Source organism: Dermacentor albipictus, chromosome 4 (assembly GCF_038994185.2).
Source record: "Dermacentor albipictus isolate Rhodes 1998 colony chromosome 4, USDA_Dalb.pri_finalv2, whole genome shotgun sequence".
Lineage (NCBI taxonomy): Eukaryota > Metazoa > Arthropoda > Arachnida > Ixodida > Ixodidae > Dermacentor > Dermacentor albipictus.
In genome coordinates, this window is record NC_091824.1 from 125,249,524 (window position 1) to 125,263,926 (window position 14,403).

The 14,403-nt window shown below is 44.6% G+C and overlaps 1 protein-coding gene across 2 annotated transcripts in view; it reads right to left on the reverse strand.

Moving 5' to 3' along the window:
- The window catches only part of Cul1 (cullin 1), a 52,463-nt gene extending 46,240 nt beyond the window's left edge, over window positions 1-6,223 (reverse strand). Inside the window, exons 1-2 of one of the 2 annotated variants that reach the window (XM_065428821.1) lie at window positions 6,100-6,223; window positions 2,872-2,910 (exon numbers count right to left, since the gene is read on the reverse strand). The gene's annotated coding sequence lies outside the window, so the exon portion shown is untranslated. Of the gene's footprint in view, window positions 1-2,871; window positions 2,911-5,881; window positions 6,038-6,099 lie in introns of those variants that run through there. The other variant, XM_065428822.2, reaches the window with a different exon arrangement.
- Window positions 6,224-14,403: the final 8,180 nt, after the last annotated feature.

The window sequence follows — 14,403 nt, forward strand, 5'->3', positions numbered from 1 at the left end:
CGGACGATTATATGTTACTCTCCTCCATAGCCATGCATTTTCTCCTCAACTCGTTCGCCAAGTGATTAAAGCTAAGCTCCGCCTTCACTGGCTCTGCGTCATGACGGCATGTCATATCGTCTACTTCCGGTTCTCTAGGAGCAAGCACGTGAAGCCTCTCCAACCTCTTCGGAAGCTGCTTGGCCGTCGACCCCAAGCGAGAGCTATTGAAGCAGCACACGCGAGCATTCTGTTACAGCACTGAACGTGTCTGGTATTCCGTTAACCACAGACGGGCTGGGCCTTTCGACGGATGGCTGGAGGCACAAACTAAAGCCGATGAAGGAACTTTAGCATAGACGTACGTCAGCGGTCTGATTGGTCTGCACAGTCCATCCACCTGTTCGTGCAGAGCTTAACCAGCCAAACAAAGAGCTAATATTGCTCTTGGTTTAAAACATTTTAATCATTTACAAAAACAACATGTTAATGGTTACACCCATGCAAAAAATTTATGCCAACAGCAAAGAAGAATACACTTCGTTACTGCTACTGTGTTTGGTTGAGCTCTGTGCCACCAGGTGGCTGCACCGTGCAGATCATTCACGTTTGCACTTCTCATCCTGTGAAACGGCAAGGTCAAGCGGCCAGGCCCTGTCCCCTCATTTGCGTTTACCCGAATACCAGACTCGCGAAACGCTATTGTGGTAGTAATCCTCCAGTGTAACGGGATGGCCACAAACACGCAAATTCTGGCTCTGATCGGATAGCGACAGTTCGATGCGCTGCAGCCACTCTGCTCGTCTGCTGCCTTTCAGAGGGACACAATGTCGCTGCTTGACACATTGCCAGTCGCTACGGTTGCAGCCCACAACGCAACAAAGGCAATTCATGGTGCTCACGAAAAGACGGACCGACACTTACTGCAGGTCTTTCATCAAGACAGAGCACGCTGTTGTGCTCTGTCTTGACGGCACACTTGCTGTGTGCCGGAAGTGCTTAAGTGTAGTGAGAAATTGTTCTTGTGCATTCTCTTTGTTACTTTCTTTTATAGAAACAAATTAACATTTCAACTATTACGAACATCATTTGTTCAGCATAAAGGTGCAAAATTATCAATGACGCGCCATGGGCAGCCAATCGGATAGCTCGCCCTACTGACGTCAATTGGGTGATTTACGTCATATGGGTAGGGGCGGCTGAAAATTCCACCGAGCAGTGTGCTGCGATCGGCAGTGATGTAGTTTTAAAACCTTATAATAAATTGCACGCTTTACGCGGAGCACTTAGATGCGTCAATTAATTATCAGAAGGACCTACTCTAACAACTCAGTACGTTTAAAAAAAATAGTTTCAGGGTCCCTGTAAAAGTGCATAACTTTTTTTTTAAAGGCAACAAAAAGCACCAATGGAGTGTGCTTTGAGTACTGCAAGTTGACATGAAAATCCAGAATATGCCTTGAACATGCCAGCCTACCACATGATGTTACACCTCCATCTTTGTGTTTGAGCGCCTTCATCTTTGCGTTTAAGCAAAGAAAGTAAACCTGAAGAAACAGTTACTTTCTGCACACACATGAGGATGATACTGTTGACACCTAACCATGGTAGTTAAGAAATAAAATAACACTTAACAGCAGTTGACAACAATAAGAGACAAGGTCTTTTGGGTGCATTATTGTACCACGTGGTTTGTTTAGACAGCACAACCTTCAGGATCAGCCTGCGTCTTTAAACTACACTATCTCTGGGGCTGCATCATAATTTCCGTAGAGTAAAGCCACACTTCTAGTTCAGATATAGGTGTGCATAGTTTGAACAAGCACATCTCGGTTTAATTTTGTTGTTTTTGTGCTAGCTACGCATTATTACTGCTCTGTACATAGCTCTACACTAACTTGGTTCATCTTTTTCATTGCAAGCTTCATTTTGGCAGCTTTTTCGTTCTGCAACATGCACTAAAAGACCTGAAGATGTGTAATTTACGAGACAAAGTGGCCAGAAAGCCAGATCCCACGAATCCAAAATCTGTGTGAAGTAGCCAAAGAAGACCTTGTCTTTAATGACGTATTTCACGTTTGTAACATGATTCTTCTTAGCAAGAATCAACTTGAAAAGCAATTATGTCCATGAGCTGTCTGTGGAAAATATACTACTAGTAACTAAGCTTGACATCTACAGATGACCAATACAGCAGTTGTACTTATTCACAGCACACGTCTAAGCTTGGTTGAAAGGTACACGAAGGTTTCAAATGAACTGCATTTAGTGTACTTGTCACTATTCCACTGCCGGCATAAAACGAGCTGTGTAAAATTGCATCCATTTGTGTCATCTAGATAACTATTGGCTTTGGTTTTCTGCATATATGACATGAGCTCACGTTTTTGCATAAGCAGTGGCAATCTCTTTGGCAAAAAACCTTGAAGCACCAAGCGTGCAGGTGCACCTTCAGCCTAAACAGTTAAAAGTGTGACAGGCATCGAAAATAAATGGGGCACATTGCTTGAAATTGAAACAAAACAAAGTTATGTAAACTTCCACGGCATTTTGTCAGAACTTAATGGAGAAAATTCTAGGAACGTTCAGACAACAGAAAAAAGGTTCTGTCCTGTTGGAAAGTGCACTGCGATGCCCAATATTATCTCTATAAAGTGCCAAAAGTTTTACAATAAACTGACTCATTGACTGCTGATGGAACAATAATATCCACAATTTCACAGGACAAGATCATGAGGTGGTGAAGGGAGACAGGTGTGACTGCTGTCTGCAGGCAATATATAAGCTGAAGACCACAAATTAGGGGCAATTAGAATTTCAACTTAAAACAACTTCCTTTAAACACTTATCTACCCCCTCATCTAACCCCTTTGCAGGCGAAACAGACATTACCTCTGAGGTGCAGTGGTGCTTGTCATTGATGTAACGTATCTGAAATAGAAATGATAAATGTGAGCCATTATTTAGTATTCCCTCATCCGGCTTTTACCTCAAAGGCACGCTATAAAGAGCAACACAATAAGTTTAGACTAATATTTTTCAAAAAGCTATAATTTTCGCTTGCTTGGCAGAAGATTTATTCAAAGTGAAGAAAAATGAAGGCCAGATTAATTATTTTAAAGTTTGGAACCGTAACCTATTGCAACACATTGGTGCGATCTCACAGATTGTGAAGTATCTTCTCATACTTGGGTTGTTTTGGAGCAGAAGTTCTCAAAAGCTTGCCACGTTGGGCATTGCATTGCTTTAGAACCCAATTTGGTATGTCTTTACCATAGGGTTTCTCACTATGACCCCTAGAGGGAAATCTGGTGACACCGTCTATAGAAGTTTCCAAAGAGTCACTGTGCTGTCATGGGAATGATGGTATATGTGTCTGCTAGGCTTGTGTTGGCTGGTGTTGTAAGAGGCTTCGTCTAAAATGTAGAGATGGCTACACAAATAATGTGTTCTTAAAGTAAAATCTTCCTAAAACGTTTCTATTCACGCATATTACATCTTCTAGGGAAGTTTACTCACCTACAATGCATAGCCAAGCGAAGAAAAACAATAACAGATGACAAACTGTTCTAAAGTGCACACGAATCTTGTCTGTCCTCTAACTTTAGCGGCCTGCTGACACTTTTACGGTTCATATAATTGTACATGCAATAACAAGTTTTCATAGTTCAACAAAACATGTTTTTGTGTAATAATAGAGCTAAAACAACTTTTTACATGCTGTTTTAGTAGAAAATCATTGTGACAGACGGAACAGTACGTGCCTCTCTCTCCAAGAACGATGCTAATCTGAAGTCACAATGTACCGGCATTCCCATGCATACCACAGTGCAGCAGGGCCACATTTCCCTCTACGTGATATAGTGAGAAACTCTATGGTCTTTGCCTATAAACAATTAACTAGACCTGAATAGATGCTGTCAAAATCCATAACTTTATGGCGAGCAGGTGTGGGAACTTCAGGCTGCCAACCCCACTCGTCTTTCGTTTCTGCATCTCTTCAGGCTTACGAAGGCAAAATACAGGCAGCTGTTTTGTTATTGCAGAAGCACAATTTACAGATGTTGCTCGAATTAATGTACCAACTTGGTGTCCTTTTTAACACTTCAACTCTTCAGCGACCAATGTTTATAGTGCACCCGTGCATGTTACAGAGGCCAATTTTCAGTAAGTGGTGCTCACAGAGGTACCAAATATGCTAACCTTCTGTTACTCTGGCTAACGTTAACAAAGCTGAAGGAAGCCTGAATGGCCAACAATGTTTGACTGGAATCTATGCTCACGTGAACATTTTTTATTTCTTAATTCAGTAAGCAGTAAAACTCGAACCTCTCCACATCTGGCACTTCACATCTGCGTGCAGTCTGTGATCATCAGTTGAGTTAAACTGTGGTGTTTAACATCCAAAAACAGCACATTGGTTTATGTGGGACACCGTATTGGCCGGACCCAGATTTTGACCACTCAGGATTCTTTCTTTAACATGCACCTTAATCTAAGTACACAAACAGTGTTTGCACTTTGTCACCTCGAAATGAGGCTGGGAAGCGAACTCAATGGCTTTGTGCTCAGCAGCAAAGTGCCATAGCAACTGAGCTACCATGGTCAGTTGTCTTCAATGAAGATGTAATTATCATGGCGTGCTTATTCCCAAATTTTAATACACAACTTGCTTTTAGACCGACACTTCATTAATTCTGTAAGGATACAAAGTACCTATATCGATTAAACTTCATGTTCTTAACTGTGGGTTTTCAGAATGGCCAACTGAATGCCCTAATGTAATACTGTGATAAAGACTTAATGACGAAATTAAGGGAGGTTTGTTAATAATGTTGAATAGTGTTTAATGCTTTCACACACAACGACGCAAGCTAAGAAGCAGGTCTTCCACCTGTCCTTGTTCGTTACGGCTAAAAACCATCAAGACGATTCATGGTTACTTCGGTAGCATGACCTGCTACGAAGACTTTAGTATGAACGTAAAAACGAATGCAGTACAACGAATGCTACAACAGCGTCTACAATGACAACACTGCCGCGGTGATAAGACAGCCTGTGTCCGCACGCTCGTAGGGGCCAGAATAATCGTTTAAACAGAAATAAACGCACGCCGAAAATCACGCAGCACACCACGCCCGCACAAAGAGACAGGAGGCAAGACTGCGAGCAGCAGAACTGTCCACGAACAAAAGAATTTTAGAACTGTATCTCGCCTTCGAGGTGCGCAGCACGAGCATGTGCGACCCACGCCAACGTTTCCGTGCTTCTAATAACGTCAGCAGACGAATGCGTGGTTTCAGTTGCGTTAGGTGGCGTGAAACCGCCAAAAGACTCGTGGGCCCACGGGGATGAAACGCTTTTCCGCTGACCCTTCGCGGTCAGCGGTCAAATCTAGGCCACTGCACAGTTGTCGCGTAACACGGTCATTGTTTGCGCGGACGCGGAGACAGGCCTCAACGGCCGAGGGGGAGCGAAATAAATAAATGACAGATTGAGTAGGAAAACCGGCTAATATACTGAACAGAACGCTTAGAAAAACTAGCAAACAATACGATCGCAGGCTGTGAAACAAAATTCATCGCATTAAGGAAGGTCACTGCACCAGTGAACCGGAGTTGTGCAGAACCGTAGGAACAGGTTTCACAAAACAAGCAATCCACGTGAACGTGACTCACCCCGCGATGCACTTAAGGAATGATATAAACACGTCCGAATTAAACGTAAGTTCGGTTTCTTCAAATGACTAGCCAAAGGAGTTCCAAGACTGCTGCGCCTTTTAGCGATATTGTCCAGTATTCGCGTGCTGGTGTTTTTGCACTCTATGGAAGCCAACAAAATGAATACACGGGCGCTAATCTTGCAAACGTTGGTAAAGCAGCAATTCGTAAAGAAAGCTCACCTTACTAGAGGTCTGTAAGCTTCAACTTATGCGATTTTTCATCATAAAATGTGCTCGCACGAGTCTCCTCATTTTTTGACAACAGCCCAGTGCACTATAAAAATGGCGGACGAATTTTTTTGTGCAAGTAACTGCAGGCCGGTCACAAACCAAGCACACAGCCGGAGCACAGCCAGTGCTCACGCAAGATGAACGAAACGCTGAAAAATGATACTCACTCGAAGGCATAAAATCAATTTCAAGTGATAAACGCACGGCCGGACCTTTGCAACCACTGCACAATAATTTTACTTCCTACCTTCTGCCGGACCTCTGTCGGACAGCAGAGACAACTCTTGCAATGCAAAAACAAAGCCGCTAAATGACCAACTACAGCGCATAATAATCTAAAGAAATGTGTACTTCATTTACTTAGCAGTACTAACATTTCAGAAACAGTTTCTAAGCGTGATTGTAGATTCCTAATAATTTTTTGACGCTAGCATACTAGTAGTTTCACTTTCGGAACCGCAGTAACATTCCCTTTTGAATATGTGTGCCTCTCAGTTACTCTCAGTGCTCTCAGTATTCTTCAAAATAATCTCGCTGTATACATTAACGTTATATATTTCTCCAAAAACAAAAAAAATGGCTGTGGCTTAGCTAAGGTTAAGCCCAGGATGCAAAGCATACTAGCCTTTATTTTAGTTGTTGAACCACTGTTTAGCCTGGTGAACTGCTGTTGCTTGGCTATATTTGATTCGGCTAGACGAAGAAACAACTCATGCAGGCGAGCGCACGAGCTGAGACCCGGCTATGTAGCTACGCGGCCGCAAGCGAGCGCACGAGTTGAGCCTCCGCTTTTGCAGCTGTTATGACGTCATATGGTAGCTACGCGGCCGCGCGCGGCGCGGCAAGGAAGAGCGTGGTTGTGCGGCTAGTATGCTTCGCATAATAATGAAGTACATGGCTTACACTTCAAACATGCCTAACCAGTTTGGTTCCTTCGCCCTCAACGTTAACAAAAAGTACGCGTCATTTCGTCATGTTTTATGCAAGTAAAATGTCGCAAAATTAACATTGACGTATGCGACGGAGTCTAGTGAACTAGAAGGCTTTCTAGTGGCGTGACAGAAGCACGCTCCCCTTGCTTGCTCCTGTCCTCGCTCGCGGCGAAAGTAGCGGCAACGTTGTCATCGCCCACTTGGGCGATGACGCTCCTACCTTCCATCCATCCATGGCCCACTCTGCGGCATGGATGGCATGGCCATGGCCGGCGTGACTTTTTTCGTGTCGTGTGCTTGTTTATTCTCGTGAAACAGCTTAAAAAGCAGCGTTTAAACCATTGTTACCCACCAGGTTGCACACCTGGCTATGCACGTGTGCAAACCATCTTTTTAAAGCCCTGACAGACGAAGAACGACGACTTCTTTGGGAGCGCGAGTTGCACCTTGAACCGCATTTTATTGCGAGAGACTACGTGCATGCCATCAATGGTGTTGAAGTTAGAACGCCAAGGGGAATGCCAACGCTTGTTCCTAATGCGGTTCCGACGATTCTGCCCAACCTGCCTGCATATTTGACACGAAAAACTCCGGCTCCGCAAAGCGGCGTTAATTGCCATTAATTGCCTTAGCTATTACAATATTGCCAAGAGCGTCATTGGATCAAACATTCAAGAAGAAGTTGTAAGCTCGCTTTTGACTATTGAAAACGAGGCTGCTAGTTCGTACCAGCAGCAGCAGTTGATTGACTTGTTACTTGATGAGGGAGATCTTGAAGGCGCCGAAGGTTCGCTTGATAGCAGCTCTCTGACTGTACCGGACCACCTATACATTATTCACCTTAGTAACTCACGACTTACTTATTATGTGGCAGGCTTTGTCGCAAAGAAGTGTGTACTGAAAACAAAGCGTAGTGCATGCATGAACCAGCTTCTGCTGCTTGCTTCAGATGGAAAGTGCTTAAATATGCTGCCGGTTTAGCGAAATCATGCGTCTTCGCTGGTCTTATTTACCCTTCACTGAAGCTTTTCGTGTTTATCAGCGAACTTGACATTTTCACTGGCTGCTTTAGCAAGAGGTAGCTACGTCTGGACAACATTATGGATGTGTTGGCAGTCATCAACAGTAGCAGCATTGGCGGTGTTCGTTGTAGTGAACATTGCAAGGTATTAACCACGAAGCCCATCCGTTTTTACGTCGTCAAACAATTGCATTTCTACATCAAGGGTCTAAATAAGTCTCATGACAAGAAACGAAGTGCATGGCAGCAACTGAAGTTAGATCGATTATGAATAGCTCCAGTGCCATAAATGTATGCTGCCATTCTTGTGCCTATTATAACGCACTGTGTTAATTTTTGAATTAATGTGCTAATAATAAACTGTTTTTGAACAATGTGAATAAACTCAAAAGACAAGATAGAATTCGCAGAACTGTCAAAACTGATCAACAAGGCGAAAATAAGTGATATTCGAAACTACAACGTGAGAAAAACTGAAGAAGCCGTAAAAAACTGGACGCAGCCTGAAATCAGTGAGAAGGAAACTTGGCGTAGGACAAACCAATATGTATGCACTAAAAGATAAGCAGGGTAATACCATCAGCAATCTCGAAGATATATAGAAAAAGCATCAGGAGAATTCTATACTGACCTGTACAGTACCCAGAGGAGGCAGGATACCTCAATTAGAAACAGTAATGAACAGGATACAGAAACTCCTATAACTAGCGATGAGGTTAACAATGCTTAACTTAACTTAACAATGCTTCTAAATGTGGTATTTTTTCCCACTTCGCTTAACATGGCTAAGATTATTCCTGTACATAAGAAAGGTGATAAAACGGAGGTGTTTAACTATCGTCCTATTTCTATTCTATTGTCGATTAGTAAAGTTGTTGAGAAGTTATTTTGTAAGCGCCTAAATATTTGCTTTAAAAAAAATTAATTTGTTGCAGTCTTCTCAATTTGGTTTTCGCGCTGGCAGTTCGACTAACTTGGCTTTAATATCCCTAACCGACTACATTCATCACTCGAATGATACGGGCAACTTCATTGGTTCGGTATTCTTGGACTTCACTAAAGCTTTTGATACAATCAATCACAACATAATTTTTACTAAGCTAGATGCCCTTTGAATTACCGTTTCAGTACTAAAACTACTAAAATGTTACCTGCATGATAGTGAACAAACAGTTTTGTTTGGAGGTGCTTATTCTGATACTAAAGTTATTAACCAAGGTGTACCACAAGGCTCCACACTAGGTCCCTTACTATTCTCTATTTATATTAATGATTTACCCACACGTCTTAAATCGGCACATTGTGTACTATACGCAGACGATACTACTATCTCGTTGCGTCACAATTCTTTAACAACCATAATCCTTAAACAAAACAATGAGCTTGACGATATTGTTGCATGGTATTCGCCCAATCATTTAATTATCAATCCTTCAAAAACTCAATTGATGATTTTTCGTTCTAGCCAAAGAATGCTGCCTGGTTTGCCTGAGATCCCATTCCCGTCTACGACTGTGTATCATTTTTGGGCATCAAATTAGATTCTAACCTAAAGTTTTCTCAACACATTGCCTTCACTAAGCAAAAGTGTACCTTCGGTATTGATAATGCGTATTGCTTGGTTTTTATTAATTAGTCGAATTTGCATCTCGATTTTTTTGTGCAAGTATTGTCCGCCGCTTCGAGTAGACCAGCTCATGAACTAGAATTGTGATATCTGCCACAGGCAACCTTTCAAGATTCTTTAAAGTGTCCGCTGAAACACCCTGTATATTTACGTGTTTATACTTTATACCTTCATTTCAGGTCAGCGCGTTGAACACAAGGGATGATTGCGTGATACTGTCTGGCAGGGTTTACACGAACTGAGTAATCCGTATCACCAAAAATAAAAATGGTATATGAAAGAAAGTTATTTTTGAGATAACTTGACTTCCCTTTGGCTTTATTTGTGTAACCAACGTCCACTAGATCGAGCACTACAAGTGACAACCCTGGAATGTGTCCTAAGTACCCAGCTCCTGCGTCTACGGCGAGCACTCATCGCATTCTGTGGCTGCGCCCTGCTACCCAGGATATTAGGCGCAATGTGGTCAAGGAGCTCAAGTGGAAGTCAAATGTTTCAGAGGACTGTGCCCGTTGGCTTGCGGAAAACAAATGCGCAAACTCATTGCTGCAGTACTTGCATCACACATTGCTGCATGCGGTTGTCTTTCTTTCAATTTTTTTTTATTTTTTCGGCAAGTTCCCCGATTAAAATATGAAATTCAAGGCCATTCCGACCAGCGAAGGGGGATGACCAGCGGAGCTGTAAACATCGTGATAAGAAAACTTGTGGGAAAGACTTTATTGCATCACTCATTGTCAATTAGCACCGACGGCCACAATGACCTTGTGGATCGCTACGCTATACACTGATCGGCGTGCTCGCAACTGCAAACACATTCTTTGATAATGTCAAATCGATGTACGTACGCCGCTGGGTGGTCGCTTCCTGTATGTCCTCTGATAACGGCAACCCCACGTAAAGTTTCTCCGCCGACGCCAGCGCTTGTCGTTCCCCTGCCGGTGCAAGGCGAGCTGTCACAAGTGGTCACGCCCCATTCCTCTGCTTATCGTCGTAGCCGCTTATTTATTAGATTCGCGTGAAAAGAACAGCACTGGTTGAAGGACGGATGTCTCTCGAGCGTGCGTTTCAACAATGGGACTTCTCAGCGTAGAGGCAACAGTTGCCGCGGATGTTCGATGAAAACACGCAGACGCGAAGTTGATAAGTGGATAGAGCATGATGACAGAAGCCAAAATGCTTAAAAACGACAGTGTGTTAGCCACAGAAAGGGGCGGAGGAAGGGAGTGAAGCGGGGAAGTGCAGTTTATTCTTTCAAGCGGTCGTAAAAATGCGAAATAGATAAAGAGTTCGCACATGTAAACAGGGCCTCTCATTCCCAGGGTGCTCAATTTTTCGTGAGAGCATGAAGTAGCGGTATACTGTTTTGACAGTTAAAAACACGAACAATAATAAAATTAAGAAAAAAATGTCAACAGAAAGTGAGTTGTGTCAACAGGCTCATATTGGAGCTCATTGCCTTCATTTCACATTTGCTCCACTTACTCAATGCGCTCGATTGCTATACAGCATTGCGCTGCCTAGCACGAGGCCGTGGGTTCGATTCCCGGCCACGGCGGCTGCATTCCGAGAGGGGTAACGCAATAAATGCCCATGTACCGTGCACGGGGTGTGCAGTGTCGGCTTGGTTTGCATAACAGGGAATGAACATAGTAATTTATTTTTGATTATGATTGGTATACAAATAACATAGTCAATGCAATATACACATTTCAGTGTTCTGCAGCTGTTGTTAGTAAACATCATCATCATCATCAGTCTGACTATGAAATCCCTTCAACATCCGAATCTGACGATGCGGAACCCTCTTCCTCGCATGCGACTGTCAGGGTCCGAATCCGAGCTCGGCTCGTATTCTGAATCGGAATTCAGGGTGTCTACCAAGTTGACATTTCCAAATTCCCTGAGTTTTCCAGATTTTCCCTGAGTGCCATTGCAAGTTTCCCTGAGTGGTGCAGAACTATGTTTTACGTCAAGACGGGCTGAAACCATATCGCCTGATGCTGTCACTCTCTAGCAAGCACATGAAAAAAACGTAGAAGCACCTTAATCCAATTTGAATACTAAGGAGTAGTGTTTGTGTTATTCAAAAAGAGAATAGAAGGCAGGTGTTAGTAAAATGCACAGCAAATAAAGTGTCTTCGAAAAAAATTGCGAATGGAGTCGGACATTCTCAAATACGAATAAAAAGGAGATGGATATAGAAGCAAATATTTTCGAATATGAGCTATTTCTATCAACTGATAGCAAGCTCAGTGGTATGAGGCCCGAACTCTGTCACAATTGAGATTCTCTCTCAACAGCTCGTAAGTCAACCACAACTGTCCTGACATACTCTCAGCCCGCTCACGACTCCTGAGTGTTGTGTTTCACTGCTTTAAAGAGTTTATTTTGGTTTGGATGAGGGACACTTGCATCTCGGCATTAGCCAAAACCTTATTTTTTGAGCTCAAGCTCCTTCAAAACGGCGGCAGCAAGCTTCCTTTCCCGTTTATTCCTCAATGCGTAGGTCATTTCTGTTCTTGTTTTCCTTCCGCCACTCGTTCGTCCCAAAGACCATTTAAAGCATCTTGGTCAGTTGCACAGTCTACGACCGATTTATCGAACTCCCTAGGGGCCGCGAAAACATCCGAAAAATTGGCCAGTTGGAAAAAAAATAAATGCGTGTCATTTAGTGCCTTTAGGGGCTCAAACCGCCACAGGTACGTTCGAAAACGCTATGAAGGCCTGTCGGTACACATATTAGGCATATAGGTGCTCGTACTGTGACAGGAAATACCGGGTGCACGCGTGTATAATTAAGGAATACATACTGTGTCCCGTGGCAATAGCCCCTTCCCACGCTTGTTATGCTTCACTGCAATACTTTTGCGTATGCTTCAACAGTAAATTCTCCTCGCCCGCCGGCTGCGCACAGCACGCTTTTTCTCCTGGGCTCCCGCGGACGGGCCGCGGCGTCCTATGGAGACGTGTTATTTTAGGCTAGTTGCGTACATGTCTGTACAGAGGCGAAGCTGACTTTCAGAAACAGGCATTATGCAACGCACCGTGTTTTCTAAGATTCTAAGCCAATCGCGAGGACCACAAAGGCGGAGTCCGTGCCATTGCTGACAGCAGCTAATTCTTTCAATAAAAAACTCGGCATCCAACGGCAAGAAGCTTCAGAGCGAACGTCGAAGCAGCTAGGTCTAGCGTTGCTGCAGTGGCGGCAACGGCTGCCAGCGGATCTGCGTGCGAGAGTGCCGGTTCGAGGTGGCGAAGTAATCAAAATGGCAGCGGTGGTGCCTTTGATTATTGCTGTTTCGGACCTGCGGTCACGGCAAAACGTCCGGAAAATCGGACGGCGAAGAGTTCTTGCGTCGGAAATGTCACAAGTTCTGATACGTTGACCCTATGGGATACGTGGCGGTGTCGCGAAGCCGTCCAAATTATCGGGAATCCGGAAAGTCGGTCGTTGACTGTACACTGGCAACTCCTCCAGCCGACGACAGAGCGTCAAAGACGATTAATTACGATTCCTGTGTTACTCGAGCCAGCATTACCGCGACTTTCAACCCTTTCAATAAAATTGCCGCTAATTTTCCCTGATAGAGGCCCCAATTCCCTGAGTACTCCCTGACTTTTTCCAGACTACTCAAAATCCCTGAGAATTCCCGGTTTTCCCGGTCAGTAGACACACTGGAATTGAGCCACCGCTCCAATGAGCAGACGAAGGTCCCGCGCGCTGAGCCATCCGAAAGTAACCGCGCGCAGGGAGGATGCACTTTCAGTCGCCCGCACAACGCAGAGACATGGGACGTTGCGTGATCAAGAAGACAGAGGGAGATGGAAAAAGGCTAAACAAAGTTCGAAGGGCTTTGCGTTTACCACTGCAAGTCGGAAGCGAGGGTGCGGCGAGAAAGCGAAAGCAGCAACGAGTCACCCTTTTCGGAGAGGCAACGGCCCGTGCGCCTGAACTTGACGCGCCGCCGTAGCACGCACACCAACAGAAGAAAAATAATAACCTTCAAACAAGCGGAGATGGCAGAACAACCCTTGAACCCATAACCACACGCGCGCGACGCATGATACAGCGAACACGGAGCCACCGCGCCACTCAGCAAAGAGAAAGTGGGGAGTGGCAGTCGCGCCGTACTCTGCAATAGATGGAGTAACACAGGTCGGGGCGAATATACGAACTTGTAGAAAGAGTCAACAGATAGCGTGGCCAATCTAGGAGCGCCAGCTTTGCGCTCTGGCGCGAAATTTTGAACGCACGATAGAGAACGTACCGGTACGTCAGTGACACTATGGGGGGGGGGGGGGGAAGCGCGATGATGTACCGGTACGTTCGTGACAGCGAATGGGTTAAGTAATACATACTGTGTCCCGTGACAATTGCCCCTTCCCACGCTTATGCTTCACCGCGTAACACTGCTGCTGTACTGAGGCAAAGCTAACTTTCGGAGACTGGCATCACGCAACGCGCGTTGCTCTGCGAGCTTCGAAGCCAATCGTGGGCATTACAAAGGCGGAGTCGGTGCCATATCTGACAGCGGCGAATTCTTCCAATGAAAAACACGGCACCCCACGACAAGAAGCGTAATAGCGAATGTAGAAGCAGCTATGTCTAACGTTGCCGCGGTGGTGGCTACGGCTGTCTGCGGATCTGCGTGCGAGAGTGCCGGTTCTAGGCGGTGAGATCGTCAAAATGGCGACGGTGGAGGAGCAGGAGGAAAAAACTTTATTTTGCAACTGAATTTGGATCCTCCCAGGACCCCTGGGTGGTGGCTTTGATTATTGCCATTTCAGACCTGTGTCAGGGCAATATACATTGGCCATATGGAGTACGTGGTGGTGCCGCAAACCCGTGCGAATTATCAGGCATGTACGAAAAATCGGACGTCTGGAA